The sequence below is a fragment of the Lissotriton helveticus genome, chromosome 11, assembly GCF_964261635.1.
Source record: "Lissotriton helveticus chromosome 11, aLisHel1.1, whole genome shotgun sequence".
In the NCBI taxonomy this organism is placed as follows: Eukaryota; Metazoa; Chordata; class Amphibia; order Caudata; family Salamandridae; genus Lissotriton; species Lissotriton helveticus.
Genome location: NC_136072.1, coordinates 883,819,762 through 883,836,618, shown reverse-complemented (window position 1 = coordinate 883,836,618; position 16,857 = coordinate 883,819,762). Strand labels below are relative to the sequence as shown.

Genomic DNA, 16,857 nt, shown 5'->3' with positions numbered 1-16,857 from the left:
AGACTGCAATACCAGCATGGTTGTGTATGCCATCAAATGCCACTGCGGGCTGGTATATGTGGGGAAAACCACGAGGAAGGTTAAGGTTCGTATCACGGAGCACAAGAGCATGATAAGAACCAGTAATCCTAAGTCTAACCTGGCCATGCATTGGAAAGAGCGGCAGCACACTATACCACAATTGCGATTTACTGTACTAGAGAGCATAGATGAAATGTTACATGCTGACACTAACCGCCAATTGTCCCAAAGACAAACATATTGGATTCGGAGTCTGAATACGCTTGAACAATGAGGTCTCAATGATAAAATTGAATTTATGTGTTTTTTATAAATCTGTATCAATCATGATTGTTGTAATGTGTAGGATTTAAATACAGTTTTCTACCAATGCATGCAATGTAATTTTGTCAAAACAAGGACCGAGTGAAATGTGCTAATTACATGATAAGCCATCAAAATTCTATAGAACTATGAGTATAGAGGGTAGGAGTTTATTCGTAATATCATTTAAGTTTACATGTTAGTCTAGTTATCTTCTATACATAGTGTTGACATGATTAGACTATCTCAAGATGGCGCCCGTCATCATATAACATGAGCAGTCCATTTTTAGTGTTCAGTCGGGTGGAGGCGGTCGCATTTAGGAAACAGGAAACCGTCTATGAACAACGCGAGACGGTGAGAGGCGGGCTGGATGTAGAGGAGTCAGGTAAGAGGCGGTAGTCGCGCTATTGCACTGAGCGCCCATGTGAATCGGGGCGTGCCAGAACAGGGTGTAACACAGTTTCTTAAATTGCAGAACTGTAAGAATTAGCAGCAAGGTCCGTGCAGATACAGAGGAGACGGGATACTTAAAGACAGTGGACTCTAAAGGTAGGCGGCATTTCGAAACCGGAGCGTGTTATGGTTACAAGGAATGCTGTCAGGAGGCATTGACAATATTTCATTTTTTCAGACAGGAACTCAGCACATTTAATAGAGCGGTCAGTAACCGACTTAGCAGTTCAGGTATGAATATCTCAGTTATTGACCAGCATGTGGTCGTAGAGTGACACAGGGTAGTTTGGTATGCAAGTGGTTACGTTCACAGATCGCACAATAGACGCACAGAGGCACCAGCACGCTTGTAGATTTGGGACTCGTTATGACAAAATTACACAACGTTTTGCATGCACACGAGGTTGGGTCCATACATTCCCCAATTCTGTGTTTTGATGATTTTCGTTATGTTGGTTTTAATTTCAGTATTTCCCTGATGAAGGTATATCGATACCGAAATGCATTGGGATTGATTGCACACGATGTTGAGATGTACTTATGTACATGATGTAATGTACTCAAAGAAAAGAAAATACAAGAAAGAAAATTGTCATTAAAAACATGACGTCTTCAAGCATTTGAACTTTCTGTTTTTGTGGCAACAACTGAGAGTTGCATGGACAATAAGTTTGGAAGAGAAAATTTGATTTACAAAAAAGTGTGTACAGACATTGAAGGCATAAAATTGTGTTTAAACAGAGGCAAAATTGTGTTTAAACAGGAGCACCCCACGGGGGCTTGTGAATAGTGCGTTGCTCTCAAACAGTCTCTGTTTGTTGGTTGTGTTTGGCACTGACGTGAGCCAGTCAGTTCTAGCGGCAGCACCACGTAACATTAGGATCAAATGAAACAGTTTGCATATTTAAGATAAGATTTCTATTAAAAGGTGTGCAGAGGGTCAAATTTTCTTTAAAGAAGATTACAATTGCCATTATACGGATGATTGTCCACCAATTGAATCATTTACATCGTATCTCTCAAGTAAGTGATGGTATGCTCCGCAATTGGCTTGAGAAATACATCTATGTATTTACATAGTGGCTCTAAAATGGAGCCACATCCAGAGATGATTGGTCTCCCTGGTGGATCATGCATCCGTTTATGAATTTTGGGGAGGGTATAAATAGTAGGTGACCTCGGGTGTTTATTACTGATATAGTCAAATTTGTGTTCGCTCAAAAACCTTATTCTAGACCTTTAAGGGTAATATGCTTAATGAGCTCAGTCATTTCTTTAGTAGGGTCTGATCTGAGTTTCTCATAATGGCCCTGTACCCCCAGCTGAGATAGGATCTCTTTTTTATAATCCTCTGTGTTTCGAATAACAATTGCCCCCTCCCCCGTTATCAGCGGGCTTTATGACTATATTGGCATTGTTACTAAGTGTTGTTAAAGCCAGACGTTCTGATTTGGTGACATTGTACCTGACATACTGCCTTTGGGAAAGAGATTTGGTAATATCCTGCATTACCACCTGTTCATATGCCAGAATCCTATGTGACTTTAGGTGAGTAGGAGGGATACTTTTAGATGGAGTTCGGAGACCTGTGCAGGAGAAAAGTGAGTTGGAAAGGGACTTTATGGAAATAGTGTTTTAGATTTATTTTCCTAAAAAACTGATGCAGTTCCATTTTGAGATTGAAAGTGTTAGGCAATGAAGTCGGTACAAAAGACAAACCCTTTTCTAAAACATTTTGTTCATCTGGTTGCAAAGTGTATGTGGATAGGTTCACAATGGGGTTTCTTGGTGTGGCTGATGTACTCACTACCACCTGTGTTGTTGTTGGTGGGTCTGTATTTCCCCGTGTGTTTACTGTTGGTAGTGTACCTGTTTCTTCACCCTCCCTCTTCCTCTGTTCCAGGTAGGTTCTCCCATTGCCCTGGGTCTCCCCCAGGGTTGGCCTCTCCCTCTGTATTCCCACCATGGTCATTCCAATAAAAAAGGGGGTTGTTGATCTGAGTATGCCTTGCCTGGGTTACTTGTGCTTGTGCTGGTGCTAGGTCTTTCTGCCTCACTGTCAGACCCACTTGCAGGTGACGAATCAGAAAAGGTAGTGCATTTTCTAAAACCACCCCTTCCTCTGGTTGAAAATCTCCCTTGTGACTCCTTCACGTAATAACCTTCCTGCAAGTAGGGATAGAAGGGCTTTTTGTCATAAAACTTGATATCTTTGGCTAATTTATCAAGCTTAGTGGTTTGCATGTATGTCAAAGTCCTTATTCGTTCTCTCAAGCCTATCTAATGACTCTTTGGCATTAGTGAGTGCTTTATCGTCGGCTATTTATTTCTTCAAATCAGCAATCTCCTTAATTAAACAGTCTACCTCCTCAAGAGCTGTCGCTATCCTCAGCACCATTCAGAGTCTGGAGCAATTATTGGAGACCAAGCTGAAATTCTCCTTGAATTTGGGATTTTCAACAAAGCTAGCGGGTTTATTCCTCACTTGTAATCCCACAGGAATGACATTGGACTGTAAATACTTGGTAAAACATGTCCATGTAGCCTTTTCCGGATTCATTTCTTTTCTAATCTTTCTAGTCTGTTTATCTTTTCATTCAATGAAAGGTCAATACTAGGTGTAGTTCTCCCAAGAAGCCAAAGCCGCCCAGGACCTGTAGCAACCGGTCTATGTATTCTTCACTATATGTCAATGTTTCCTTTTCAGACATATCTCATATTAATGCAAATACAAATTAAAAAATGTGCCTAGAACATAAGTAAACATAAAGCACTTCCTGACGAAGAAGAACATAAATTATACAAATTAAGACAATTGAGAAACAAATAAACCCTTGCAGGGGTTCCCTGCACAAGGTAACCATTATAATCAATGGGGTAACCCAACAAAGAGTCCTTGGACCTGGGTGTCAATCGATACAAAAACAATGGTCCTTGACCAATCTCTCAAAGTTAGTTACTTTTTAGCCACTAATCACTAAACATTTTGGAGCATACAAAAGATCAGCTCACGGTTACATGAAACCATTTTCATTTGAGGATACATGATGTACAACAACCAATAATTTAAAAAACATTATGTATTTTATTTTGTTATCAAAACACTACATTTGGAAGCCTAATAAAGTCAGAGAAAAGAGAGAGGGTTGCCCCAGGGGAACGTGAAAAGAAGGGTGCTCAAGAGTGTAAGGAGTTGAACAGAAATTCAAAAAAGGGGAAGGAATTCCCAAATAGAAATCAAGGGGCATATATTTACAAAACTGCATGTGGGACTGATAACAAATATACAGTCTTTGTATACTGGCCAAACACAATGTAAAATATGTCCACTTAGTTCGTATAGTTCTCAAAAGATCAAGAGATTCGCCGCATACAGGTTGCTGTGGCGGCTATCCGGGGGCTTGATAAGCGGGCGGCCCTCCTATTCGTGGATATGGACAGGGTGTTTGACTCCCTAAGCTGGGTTTATCTATTTGCGCTGTTACGTAGATGAAATCTTGGTCCGCGCTTCCTGTCCCACCTGTCCCTGCTCTACTCTGATCCTACTGCGTCCATACATGTCGCGGGCTCCACCCCCTCCACTTTCTTGCTCGGGTGGGGTACCCGGCAGGCCTGCCCGCTGTCTCCCTACTTGTTTGCACTGGTGGTTGAACCATTGGCTGCTTAGGTACGCTTGGACGTGCATGTGACCGGTTTTGAATGGGCGCATGGATCGTTGATCGTATTGGATTATGCGCCGATCACGTTATTTGTTTTCTTACAGATGTGGACAGGATTGGGCCGCGGCTGCTTTGTATCATGCAGAACTTTAGGGAGTCATCAGGTTTATACTTGAATCCTTGCAAGTCTACCCTATGGCTTCTTGGGGCTACATCGGGCCTGGGCGCCAGGGCCTCGTCTGTTCGAGTTGTTACCGGTGGAAAGAATTATCTCGGGGTATTTCTGTCAGATTCGCCTACTGTGGCATGGGAGCAAAATTTAGTTCCGGTCTGGGAATGTGTGTAGGAGGAGCTCAAGACATGGTCACATATGCCTTTGTCGATATATGGTTGATCGGCCATTTTAAACATGGTCTCGCTCCCCCGCTTGCTGTGCAAATTGCAGAACCACCCCTATCTGATTCCCCTAGATGGTTTAGGCAGGTTAATGCAGCACTGGGTCAATTTCTAAGGGCAATGGGAGCAGTTAGAGTTGCCCCACAGACATGTTTCCTCTCTATGTACTGTAAATGACTGGCGACCTCTGACATATCGTCCTACATAGCCTCACATTTACTTGTCTTGAATGAGTGGTGGTATGGGGATAGAGATGACCCTGCATATGCTGTGGAGTGGCGCCTTATGGGGTCTCTCTCCCCCCATATGATTCTGCACTCAGCGCCGGTGCGTAGATCCCTGCCACAGGCAACCCAGGTAGTCTTTCAACTTTGGCGACAGGCTTTGTGGAGGATGGGGTGGTGGAACACATTGGCACTGAAAACTCCTCTGTGGAGCAATGGCCGCCTGCCACAACAAGCTACTCTGTCGGGGCTTTGTGGTTGGGACAACATTGGTATCTCTACCTTGGGGGATGTCATGTGGGGGCCGACTCTGAAGTCCTTTCAAGACTTACAAAAAGATTTTCATATGCCGAAAACCCAATTTGACAATTACTTACAGTTTCAGCACGCCCTTTCCACTAGCTTGGAGAGCCTGGAGTCACTGGCAGAGTTCAGCCCGATAGAAGCAAAGGTATTTATGGGGGACCTTCAGGATCATAAAATATCTAGGAACTACCAGACCGTGGTGACTCACAGCTCCCCCACATTGTTGAAGCTCCGAGGGGCCTGGGAGGGAGACATGGATCCTCTTGATGAAGAGGACTGGATGGAGGACCTGGCCTCCCCCGGGGGACGGCCATAGCGGTGCGGCTGTGCCTGGTACAGTTTAAACATCTGCACCGGGTCAACTTCACGCGGGTTCGGCTGTGGAGTGTGAGACTGGTGGCCTTCCCTATATGTCTTAGATGTGAGCGGGAGGTGGGGACCCTGATGCACACGGTTTGGCACTGTCTCTCTTTGTCACGGTTCTGGAGAGGGGTTGTGACATGCCTTTCTGAAGTGCTGGGCTGGGACTTGCCCATTCGCCGAAATTGGTGCTTTTACATGTCATGGATGGGATCGGGGGCAAGATCTATAAATGACAATCTTATGTTGTTAGGGTTTACCTTGGCAACGAGGGATATTGCTAAGGCATGGAATGCACCGGCGCCACCCTTAGTGTCGACATGGAAGAATGGACTGGACTTCTGTATGGGCCTGGTACTTCCCATTTTCATTGCAAGAGGGTGCCCGCTGAAGCATTTTAAAGTGTGGAAGCACTGGGCAGACTATCGGGCCTGCTCCTGGAGCCGGATGCTGCACTGGGGCACCTCCACCCAGTTTAATACTACCTCGCTGGTGCAAATTGTTGTCTCTTACTTTTAAGTTCCCTGGAGCGAGTGGAAGTAGTGCATAATATACAGCTAGGCTGTTTCTGGGAGGCTGTTAGTCTGACAGGGCAGAGGGGGGTTGTTGGGTGGGTGTTTTTCATTTGATATATTTAATCTGTATTGCTCTTTATTTCTCCTTGATTTCATTAGTGAAAAGTCAAAGTCATAATGCTGTATACTTATTTTGCGGATGCCTCTGGGTTACAGAGCTCTGCTCCATATGTGTCATTTAATGAATAACATTTGTTTAAAAAAAAAAAGATCAAATGATATATCTCCTGTCGTTGGAAGGGGTACAGCACGGGGCTGATGAACCAGGTTTGATGGGGGTAGCATCAACTTTTCAATCTGATTTGATGGCAAAAGAGTGAAACTTCAACCTCAGCCACGCTGATCTTCCTCAGGACATTCTGTAGGGTTGCCGTTATCTAGTTCCCCGTCCTGAGGAAGATCCACGTGGCTGAGGTTGAAGTTTCCCTCTTTTGGCGTCAAGTTGGATCGAAACGTCGACGCTATCCTCCATCAAATCTGGACCATCAACCCCCTGCTGTCCCCCTTCCAACTACAGGAGATATATATCTTGATCTTTTGAGAACTATGCAAACTGAGTGTACATATTTTACTTTGTGTTTGGCTAGGATAGGAAGACTATTTATTTGTTATCAGTCCCACATACACTTTTGTAAATATATGCCCCTTGATTTCTATTTGGGAATTCCTTCCTCTTTTTGAATTTATGTTCAACTCCTTACACTCTTGAGCACCCTTCTTGCACGTTCCCCTGGAGCAACCTCTCACTTTTTCCTGACTCTATTAAGCTTCCAAATGTAGTGTTTTTTTAACAAAATAAAATACATAATGTTTTTGAAATCATTGTTTGTTGCACAGCATGTATCCTCAAATGAAAATAGTGTCATGTAACCATGAGCTGATCTTTGTATGCTCCAAAATGTTTAGTGATTAGTGGTTAAAAAGTAACTATGTTTGAGAGATTGTTCTAGGACCATTGTTTTTGTATCGATCGATACCCAGATCCAAGGACTCTTTGTTGGGTTACCCCATTGATTATAATGGTCACTCCAATTGGTGGCAATCCTAGGGCTAGTAGTCTGCAAGGGTCAACAGACCACAATGCCTATGATTGGTTTTTAATAAAGAAATGTTGCTTTTTGAAAGCCTCTTGATTTCCTTAAAGTAAATGGCCTGCTTTTAAAAAAAATGATTTAAAAAAAAGTTTCTGTTCGAGTTGATAGTGGTCCTCTGAACCACTGACTGCACCCCAACTTCAATTACCACCCTAACTTGAGAACTGGTAACTTTTCAATGTGTGTCCAGAATTATGTAAATGATTGAAACATATGGCACTGATTTGCAGTTTGGAAGGAACGTCCACAACATTCACCTTACAAATTGCAAATTAGTAACCATTTGGAAACACAGATTAGAAAATTGGTTTTAGTCTCAGTAAATACCTAGGGCCTTATTTATGAAAAGTGACGCATCGCTACGTGAAAACAGCGATGCGTCACTTTTCACTGTGCCCTCCTAGCGAGCCCAATGATGCGTCATATTTACAGTATGACGCATCATGTCGCAAGGAGTTACAGATTCGTCAGTATTTCTGACATATCTGTATGGCGCAAAAGTGACGCCTTGTTGGAGTGTGTCATTAAAGTGACGCAACTCTAGCAATGTGTCCTTTCACATGGAGCAAACCCCATGTGAAAGGGCCTGCGTCAGTCTTACGCCTGCTGTGAGGCAGGCATAAGAAATTGACGCATTTGTGTCCTAGAAGTGGCGCAGTGAAATCTTATAGATTTCACTGCGTCACTTCTATGACCCAGTCTTGCATCAGAGCACCCCCCTGCATCCATTATACAAGGCGTAGGTATAATGTAACGCAGGGGTTTACAAAGTGACGCATCTACCTAGATGCGTCACTTTGTAAATATGCTGCAACAAGGCACATTTTTTACGCTGCTGGTGTGTCACAAAAAGTGACGCACCGGCAGCGTAAAAGTGACGCACGGCCTCATAAATGAGGCCCCTATTTTGCAGTCACATACATTTAGATTTTGAAACCCGTGTGTTTTGTAACCTCCAAATAAGTGAAAACATCTGACCTTACATATTTTGCTTTGAAAAATAGAAAAATAGAAACATCCAGACAATGAATATTCTTTTTAATGAAAAGACACTGAAGATTTAACATGTTCAATGCGTTGGACTACCCCTGGCCATCTGACGTCACGGTGGGCGTGTACGTTGGACGGCTGGGGGCAGTCCGATATACGCAAGCGTAAAATCCGACCACACAGCGCAGAAATTTGCACCGCAGCGAACGGGTTAAGACATGAAAATACAATTAAGAAGTGTTGAGGAACGATTACAGAAAGAAGGGACAGCTAAGAAGAAAGGAAGAATTATTTTTGTCTTTCATTTATTACTACTTACCTGGGTATTTTTCTATGGGCATAAACCCTCATAAAGGATTGATGAATTCACTTGTTGATTGTCAAGGCAACTAGGAAAGAAAGAAAAAGGAACCATGAGGAAGAGATGTGTATAAAGACAGTTTGTTCCCCAAAATATTGTAGACAATAAATAAAAAAATACAATTCGAATAGATTATGAATTTCATTTTAATTCCAGCTTCAACCTGCCTCAATTATATCACGGGGACCTATTACATAAATTGAAGTACAATCAAATTAGTTCTGAGAGGTTTTCCTCTGTCGCTTCAGTCCTCAATAGACCATACCTGTGAGAAAAACAGATATTAGCTGTGCTCCTGAACAAAGTGGTGAATAGAGAGGGCAGAGCTGTTGAGACTAATCATTTCATGCCTTTTACTCAAAGCCTTACTCAATGTTTTACTAAAACCGCTTATTTCAAGGCAGACCAAAATTGCAAGTTTTGGGTGGAGCATTTAGTCAATTCACAGAGGGTTTCCAATTGGAGAAGGCAACTACTGGAGGGTAGGGTGAGGGCCTGCCTGGTTAATATTAGTAGCCTCAGAGGGAAGACAATGGGTGCATTTTCAATGGAGACTCATGATCAGGAGAGGAAATAATATGTGCAGAAGCAATGGCCAGGTCTGACCACATTCGGGAAACTAGCGTTTTGCTCTACTGTGTTTTGTGTGTGATAATAAGCCTATGTAGAGTTCTGCTGTGTAGTATATACAGACGGGATTTCTTTTGTGTGTGCATAGAGTTATTAGTGAATTTTGTTATTCAGAACAGTGCTTAATTTGAGCTGGTGATTTCCGATGCCCAGCACTTAATTGTCAACATTGGTGCTTGTGACAGTCTGCCACATAGTGGCACTGTCTGTCTAATTTAGAGATGAAAATAAAAACCTATGTTTATTGAGTCAATATAGATTGAAAAGTATTATTCTCAGTCGCCTAAGGCGTTCTTATAGCTTTGGGGGACTGGAATAGTCTGATGGTTAGTTGCTCTGCCACTTTATTGGCAGCGCTGGAGGGGCAATTTGTGGCGGAAGCTGCAGTGGTCGATGGAACAGTGCCCTGGAGCTTCATTTATACAAATTAGGCACTGATTCAGATACTAATTTTACAGACTACTTTCATTCATTCACTGCGGACGTGCTTAAAATCTCAAGAAGACAATAACTATAAGACTGTGGGTACGATTTGGTTGCAGACATTTTTGCATGATGACAAAGGATCTGGGCTCAGATCTATATAGTTTCTGAATAGCGATTTCCAAATATAATTTTTTTCTGAATTGCTATTTGATAATTGCTAATGTAAATCTATGAAAGTCGTCTCTCACAAATAGTGAAATTCGTGTTTGGGTGCAGCCTGTTTACCTCGCATTGAGGAAGTGTTTAAATCGTCATGCTCTTTTCAGTTTTCTGCGACACAGAGGAAGTGAGGAATTGCTTGGAGAGCACAACTGGAGCATGTGATGCTTTTTCAACATTTAAAACGGCCAAAGATCTCCAAAGAAGCTCGAGAGAAGCATATTGGCGCAAGAAAGTTCAAACTGAATTTAGTGAATATGAGATAGAGGTTCTTTTGACCAAAGGCTGTATGGCTCAAAATGAAGAGCTATTTTGGAGAGAGCTATTTCAGTGTTCCTGAAACTCAAACAAACGGAATCTTTTTTGGAAAAAAAAAAATTGCATTGGAGTTACACAGCATGCCATACTAGGAATTCGCAAAAGGCCTCTGAAGAAAAATATAATTGAACCATCTAAATTGGGTATGTGTGGCATGTATGGGATGCATGGATTTTACAAAAAATCTGATCTCATCCCATAATTCGACACATACCCAATGACCAGAGTTGATGAATTAGTCAAAAGATCTAGAGACGCCAATTTATTGTCAAAAATCGATTTAATAAAAGAATACTGAGATATTCCTCTATCATCTGAGGAAAGAGAAAAAACTGCATTTGATACCCCATCTGGTCTTAATTACGTTAAAATTCTACCATTCGGATTGCATGGGGTGATATCCAAAATTCCAATGATTAATAGACCAAATTTAGAGGCCTCCTCAGAAATAAATAGTGACCTATTTGGGTCACAGATTTATTAAAGAGCAAACAAGTCAATAAACTAACAAATTAGAGTCAGGGGCAAGCCTATAGTTTTCAGCAATCGAATGACAATTAATGTATAGATGTTGTACTGATTTGTTCAGAGTTTATGAAAGATATGGTCCTTCAGACAGATCGTTTGGGAAATTGCTTAGGGTCAGTATTGTCCCAACCAGATGAACAAGGAGAAGTACGACAAGTAGTTTTCATTAGTTAGAAAATACTGTTAAGAGGGAAGCATTACTCTACCATAGAGAAAGAGAGTTTGGCCATTAAATAGGCCTTGGAAGCTTAGCAATACTATTTGCTGGGGCAGACTTTTGTTTTGTTAACAGACCATGCTTCTCTTGTTTGGTTAGCACAAACATGGATAAAAATTGAAAGATTCTAAGGTGGCTCTTAGCATTGAAACCCTTTTTGCTTCAGGCAAAACATAGGGCAGGTAGACTACTAACAAATGTGCATTATTTGTCCAGAAATGTATTTAGTGCATGTCTCGATCTGCCATTCCGAGAAAGGAGGATATGGAACAAGATGCAGGAAGGGAACACCGCGCATTACAAGATGGCAACTACAAGAGCATCAAGTGAAGGGGCGATAATCGAGCTAGCCTTTGGGAGACCGTAAATGACCAAGAGGAAGGAGGAGGTGAGACGATTACAAGACGGAGAGAGGAAGGAGGAAGGGTGGCTGCTGTCGGAGGTGGAGAAGGCGAGTGAAGAACAGAATGTGATGTTAGGAACAAGAGGAGAGCAAACTGGCTACTTAATCCTTGTGAGGAATGGTCAGCATGAACAAAAGGACGTTGATGCGAAAACAGAAGGTGGGGGGAGGAGTCAAGGTGTGAAGCCGGGGATTGAAGTTCGGAAATGTTCGTCTACAGCTTCTAATGTGTCCCGACTCAGCGACCGAGAGGAAGGAAGGGCTGTGGCCCCAACGCAATGGCCCGGAGTGAGGGTCGTGACCTCAGGCAAGTGGTTGTGTCCCTTTGTGTGTGGTTTGGCAGGCAAGGGCTCTAATTAGGTCACCTAAAATAGGCTCACCAAACCTTAAAAGGAGCTAAATATTAACAGTGAACTTGGCCAATCAAAGGTGAAGGTGACACAAGGGGAAATAAGTGTTTCCTTTATTCAAATGCTCAGCTCAGAACTCTGTTTTTCCTTCTAAGTGATCATACCTTTCCAAAGGTGGTGAATGTGGCATGCTTGGGTAATCCAGAAGTTTTGGAATTTGGGGATATGCTCCCACCGGATGATGTTGTCAGTGATGTAATCAGTGATGTTATGAACAATGTCATGTGAGATGTCATCAGTGATGTCATCAATGATGTAATTTAACATGTCCTTAGTGATGTAATATGTGAAGTCATGAGCAGTGCATGCTGGAGTGCAACTTGTGGGTTTTTCAGTTTTATTAACTGTGGTTGTTAATCCATTTCAACACTTAAATATAACTCTAATTCAACCTTTGTTTTTTAGAGAATTTCAAGTCTTTTTTTTAATTACTGGGAAGGCCTTATGACCAGTGTTCCCACGAAGCCGTGCGCCTGGGCGGCCGCGCACCTCCGTGCCCTGGAGCGCGCACTGCTGTGTCTGTGGTGCGCACATCTCCTAGACCATTCATGCCGCCTCTGCATTTAGCAAGTGCTCCCTATTTCTAAATGTCTTTTGTTTTCTAGAGTGCGGCTGTGGGGTTCATTGTGTTAATTGCAGAGTCCGTCAGGAGCTGCGATTAAGCACAAAACCCGCAGCCACACTCTAGAAAACAAAGGAAATGCAGCACCAAACACAGCGTGTGCTTTTATAATCACTTAAAAGCACACGCTGTGTTTGTAAGCTTCCTGCATTTCGTCTCTAAATAGAGCTGGGCTGCGGGAGGATAGTGTGCCTTTTTAAAGTTTCCATGTTAATTGCAACCCATGAAGGGCGCTGCCATTAACATGAAAACGTTAACAGAGGCGCACAATCACCCTGCAGCTGCGCTCTATTATGAGAAGAAATGCAGCAAGCTTACTAACTGAAAAATACCTGGGTTAAAATGCTAGTTTTCTTTGCTGTCTGCGGAATAGCTGTGTCTGGGCCCTTGGTCGAGGCAGCTGCGGATGCTGCGTTATTGTTATTCATTCAGGGGTGGCTGGTGACATTGTAAACTGGTGGGGCGTAATGACCGTCCCAAATTACAACTAGAAATAAAAACAAGCATATGTTGGTTGGTCCTGCACAAACGGGATATGCAGGCAAGACAATGGCCTGTCTAACAGGGCCTGCTGTAGCCCAGTCTTTGGCCATCCTAAACCCAAATAACTCACATGAGCATGTGCAGGAGAGATAAGGGCCAGAACACCTCAACGGACTCTGTGTCCACCATTACCTTGCATATGGGGGCATGCTTTGCTGAACATTCTTAAAAGACCCACTTAGGGTGTGTGATTTTATTTCTACTTCATTGAAAGGTGGCAATGTAGCACTATACACCATCGCACTAGCAGGAGTTTAGATTTTTACAGGGGACTTATTTGTTCCCTGTTTGCAATATTTTTTTATACATTGTCTGCCTTATGCAATAGGGGTTGTACTTAAATAAATTAATTTGTGGACCCTCCAAGTTTATTTTTATATGAAACGACGCATACCCACTTTGGGAAAAAATATTATGAATTTGAGGAAGTGTCCAGTTACATATTTTTCAGTCAAAGAAAGATATTTCTCAAAGATGTTCAAAAATGACACAATGTAATATATCTGACATAGTTTGAAATGGTAAAGTCGCTTTAAGAATGAGCAGTACTGCTTTTTTTTAAACAATTTTTGCGTAAAGCTGAAATGAGTGTAAACTAAGTGACCTATCATTAACTGTAAGCAATAGGTATTCCTACTTTTTGCCTCCGCATTCACCCACCATTTTGCATCTAGAGTGACAGCTGTTCACATGCCTTACTCCACTGAAGTGTATACCTGCCTCTACTTAAAACTGGACGGCCATTTTGAGTAGGCATCACTTCGTGCCAGCTCAGAAGTAAGGCGTCCCCCTTCCTGTCACCGCAATTACAGCGTGCATAGCAAATGTCACCAACTATTGAACATCATGGTAGGTATTACTTTAAAAAATAAAATGGCACTCACCTCATACAATTGGCAAGCTTCTTCAATAACTTCCTCTTCATCGTGACCTAGTCATTGGTGCATTGATATCTTCTGATGAAGGACTAATGTTTGCTTTTGTAGATGGGCACTCTTTATAGACTTAGGCTACTCATCAGTAGCCTGACTTTACCATACAAAAGACACAAAAATTATGAAAGGAATGCAGAACAAATCAAACTTTCACCCTGAGTCAAAAGATCTGGGTTAAATCCATCATTCTTTTGCTCACCATGCCACCCATCTTAGACCCAGCCATATGCAAATAAATCTTGACCTTGCCCCTCGTGGGAACAGTCTAGCCTGAACTCCTAAGCCAGGTCCCCATTGGACCAGAAACAAGCATCCTGGGCCTGGTTTCACGGTATTACCCCTCATCAGTCAGGCTAACTTGGATCCAGTGGCACAGTGAGCCCGCTTTCTTTCTGGGACTGTGACCCTCAAACTGATCTTTTAGCTGCAACCATAAGAGTGGTCTGGGGGATGGGTCATGAAGGCTGAACCTGGTTCCCCAGTTCCAAACTCGGCAGCTCTGACCATAGTGCCACATCCTCTCCACTGAACACCATACTGCCCCATTGATAGAAACTTGCGCTGCCTTCAGCTACAACCCAATTGTGGCCCGCTATAAACTCTTGGATGCGGCGCAATTCAAATTACGCATTAGACGAGAGTAATATGCTGCCTAAAAATAAAGTTACAAAATCATGGAAAAAGCAAACACTCATAGGGAATGCAAGTTTAAGTAAAGCATGTGAAATGTAAGCAGGAACAACATGGTTCCCTTGACGCTTTTACGTTAATTATTCAGATATCCGTGAGTGCTTTTGCCAGCTCCTAACTCTGCCGGTCCCACTTAAACACTTGTGTGCTGCTCTGTCGACAATCAAGTCCCGGGAACAAGTGACAAGACCAATACTGTGCCTCCGGTTCAGGAAAGTACACATGGTCAGAGGGCACGGCAGGGGCTGAGAAGTTGACTGTTTTGTCAACAATCTCTGTCCAGGCTGATGCAGGGGCTTAGGACGGAATGGGCCCAGCAGGCTGTAAAACTATAACATCCTGCGCAAGAGGCTCAGGTAATGTGACTTCTCAGCTGAGGGGTGCGAAAAAGGAAAAACAAAGCTACCACCCGCCACTGTGTCCAATCTTTGATGCATGTGTGTGCTTCTGGTCACCAAAAGGCTGGTGTGGTTGTGGAAAAACAGCAGGCAAGACCCGCTCTATGAATCACCCTCGTGATGGCTGGTACCCCCAGAGTAGACTCACAGGAAGGCTGGTTGGGGCACGTAATTGATCTGTTAAATTCTGGCCTGCCTGCTCAGCGCTGTTCATGAATATTTTCTCTCTGACGCATAACATTTCAAATTTGATGGCACAGTTGCATGCTCTAATATGGTAGACAATTTTAGCATGCTGGGCTGCCTCATTGGCAGTGTGCCTCAATTGCAGTATTGTCAGAGGGGCGCTAGAATACGTGACTAATGCATTTTAATAAGAGATGTGGACACTAGCATTAAAATGTGTTAGTCAAAAGCCTGATGCGGCCTTACCCTAACCCAGCCCTGAAACTGCGAAAAGTAAAATTATAATAATGTTATTATAATTTTATTGTTCCTGCTCAAAGAGAGCATTTGTTAAAGTTTTCATGTTAATCACAGCGCCCATCATGTGCTGAAATCAACATGAAAACTTGAACAAATGCACACAATCACCCTGCAACCCAGCTCAATTAAGAAAAGAAATGCAGCAACATAGCTGCTAAGGTTTCAAATTGCTGTGTGGGACGGTTTCAAATATGTCTTAACACAGTTCACGTGGATCTGTATGAGGAAATGCACTTTTTTAAGCAAAAGTTTGGAGTGATATTTAGCGCTGCACCCACATGCGCGCCTGGTTACTGGCGCACACAGCCTTGGTTGCAGCGCACATAGACCTTACATTGCCGCACACAGAGGAAAGAAATTAGAGGGAACATTGCTTATGACCTATGTTCCTCCTAAGCTGTGCACCTGTGCGCCCACGCACACTGTGATTTCTCCCCGCACAGAGGCTCATTCTATGCGCGTATTAAAAGGGCATTCAGTAATGGGAGAGCTATTTACGAGGAGTGAAGAGAGATAGAGCTGAAACAAACTGCCTGCCAGGGAAGCCAGAGGCATTCAGTCTCCTACTTTGAAGCACTTTTGAATGGGGACCCATTCCCTTCCCATGCAGCCACTGGGACTAGATTTTCCACTTTAGGAGGTATTTCACTGGACTGGGACAAAGAATGGCTGTTTTAACTACAGAACTTAGTCTCCCACAAGACATCGCTTAAAAGTAATGCATGCTAATTAGCTTGCCTTTGAAATCAGTTAAATCAAGCACATACCTTAGTACGTGGTAGAGCAGACTGTGCTTGTGTGTAATCTAGATTTAGTGCTAGGAAGTCATTCGCATTAAGCCTCGAAAACTGTCCATACTTTATGCTTAGTGGAGTGCCTTACAAAATGATTGCTGTCCCATCCACTCCCTATTCAAAATTTGACTTGTGCTGACATTAATTGCACTAGGTATGCAGTGCATTCTTGTTTATCCTTCACATGTTTGACTTTAGTGCACATTCCCTTGGAGAATTGACCCTTTCAGGATGTTGTGTTTCCGTATTTTTTATGGAGAATATTACTCTTGCATTGTGCATATTTTGAACTACTTTGCTTCTATATGTTTTAAACAGGCCACGATTGAGCACTCCAGGGCGGAAGCTGAAGACAGTGCAAGTTTCTTACAGGGCCTGTCAGTGGGACACAAACGTGTTCAAAATACATGGTCATCCAATCCTTGGCCTCTTTGAAGGGCGCACAGAGCAATTTACCCATGTATTCCAGTCACAATTGGGATTCTGTGCAAAT

At 42.8% G+C, this 16,857-nt stretch overlaps 1 long non-coding RNA gene across 1 annotated transcript in view; it reads left to right on the top strand.

Annotated features, from left to right (window-relative positions):
• Positions 1-724: 724 nt before the first annotated feature.
• The window catches only part of LOC144791279 (uncharacterized), a 287,934-nt gene continuing 271,801 nt past the window's right edge, over positions 725-16,857 (top strand). The window contains exon 1 of the long non-coding RNA XR_013602348.1: positions 725-876. This is a non-coding gene — a long non-coding RNA (uncharacterized LOC144791279). The remainder of the gene's footprint in view (positions 877-16,857) is intronic.